Genomic DNA, 2,241 nt, shown 5'->3' on the forward strand with positions numbered 1-2,241 from the left:
CGAAACCCCGGCGTCCTCTGTCTGCCACCCCATCCCACCCATCAACTGTCGCCCTCCTTCATCACGCCAGAGCCGATACCCCAACGTCATCGTCCACCGCAATCTCAACCACAACGCCCTCCATGGCTAGTAGTTGAAGCCGAGGCCGAGCTGTCCATACCCGAGCCAGTTCAACCACGATGTCCTACGCCTCACCGCTGCCGCTCCAACTTCTCCACCCTCCACCACACCGCCAGAGTTGTTCCTGCTACGTCGTCCTTCGCCGCCTTAGATCTGCTTCCCCTCCGCCGATATCCGGCCATGGCAACACAGTCAACAATTTGGCCATGGGTTTATCCAAGGATCGACGGTTCTCCAAAACATCGGTTCCCCCGGGAGAAAAAAGAAGATCGCCGCGACATATGGAGGAGACCACACTGGCAACTGATAAGGGTACTCCTCTTCCCTTATTCGTGCAAATCTTATGTGTCTGCTTGCATGGTATTCATCCCACAGAAGACACTAGTTGACCGCTTCTTCTTGATACTAGATGTTCCTAGTAACTCGCGATGCACAAGATTTCTCCTCATATACTATTTCACCTTAGATAGAGGTCCGTTGCCCCCCTGAATTTCAATTCCTGGTTAGTTGATTCCCAATTAAAGGAAGCATTCCCCGGCGTAACAGGCGCTAGTCCGCGTATTACACCGGGGAAGCAGCGCCTCGGTGTTTATCTTAGGGGCGTGTGGGGCCTAGAGCTACTGGCGCTCGATCTAGAGGTCGTCCGGGATTAAAGGGATGGCCTGGGGGCGCTGCCAAGCATGGCGGTGGTGTGAGGTCGAGGGGAGGGTGGGGCGGCAGAGGCAGGGGTTTGGGCCGATGGTCGCTGGCGGTTCGAGAAAGATCGTCAACCGTGACTGGCGGGAGGTAGACGGAGGCCATCTGCATGTTCCTTATAGATCGGACGGTTCATTAAAAAAATTGACTGCCTATTTACTTTCAGTCGACTGTTATCTTGATATGACCACATGTGGTGGTGTGCTGGAGGAGTACCTGCATTTCCTGTGCTCATATATTACAAAATCATACGGAGTAGAATCTAATTTTGTTTTCCATGCAATGTCGTAGAGCTATCATATGTCTCGTGTCATTTATTTTTCAGCCACCTGCTATCTGCTACTTTTACAGTGCACTAGTTCTGCACACACTTCACCCATACTCTCACTATTGTGTTTTTATGCAAGGGTATTTCGGAGTCTGCCTCGAGAGAAGCAGAAAAGAAAAGAGAGAAGTTGCTCCAGCTTTCTACGTGGGTAAGCATGGCACGTTACAGCGCTATAAAGGGTGCAGTGTCAGCAGATGGAGACGGTAAACATAGCTCTGGAGTTGATGACCTCGCTCGCAATGAACCACCATCCCAGGTGCTTGCTTTAACTTTGCGGTGTCATATGTGGTTGCATGTTCCATATGGTTTCTAGCTTGTATTCAAAAGGTCGTAGTCGGTCTTTATTAAGATAAGGGAAGATATTTTTTACATGAACCACCATCCCGTGAGCACCAGAAGACAAATAGCTAGTCATGGCACTGGCCGAGCCAGTGACAAGCCCAGCAAAGACATGCATCAACTAGAAGCCAACTAAAAAGCCGCGATGGTGGCAAAGCAGCCCGCCTCCCACCAGGCTCTTAGGTCCTAGATGATCATGCTCACCACTCCAGCCGGATGTCTAGCTTGTATTGCTGCCAATTTGGTTAAATTGCATCTTCTTATCTTACACATTATACCTTTGAATATGACATGCCTTTCTGTTTTTGGTACATACTAGTACATCTTTGTATTAACCATGTTCTTACATCAAACTAATGTTCTTGTGTATCCCTCATCAATCACTTATGATGAGGCAGTCAGGCAAGTGGACTACTCATTTAAAGAATGCAGCGTCAGCCTCCCGACATGATTCTCAAGAAACAGCAAGGCTAGATGAAGATAGTGAACGTAGCTCTGTAGTTGATTACCGCATTTCCCCTACACTAGCATCGCAGGTGCTTGCTCTAACTTGGCAGCGTGATATGTGGTTGCATGTTGCATATGGTGTCTAGATTGTAATTTTTCCAATCTGGTTAAACTACATGTGCTATTATGCTTAGCTTATACATTATACCTATTAATGTGACATGCCTTCCTGTATTTAGTACATAGTACATCTGTCTATTAAGCATGTCCTTACATAAAACTATTTTTTTGTATCCCGCATCAATCAATAT

Source organism: Triticum dicoccoides, chromosome 7A (genome assembly GCF_002162155.2).
Source record: "Triticum dicoccoides isolate Atlit2015 ecotype Zavitan chromosome 7A, WEW_v2.0, whole genome shotgun sequence".
NCBI classification, from domain to species: Eukaryota; Viridiplantae; Streptophyta; class Magnoliopsida; order Poales; family Poaceae; genus Triticum; species Triticum dicoccoides.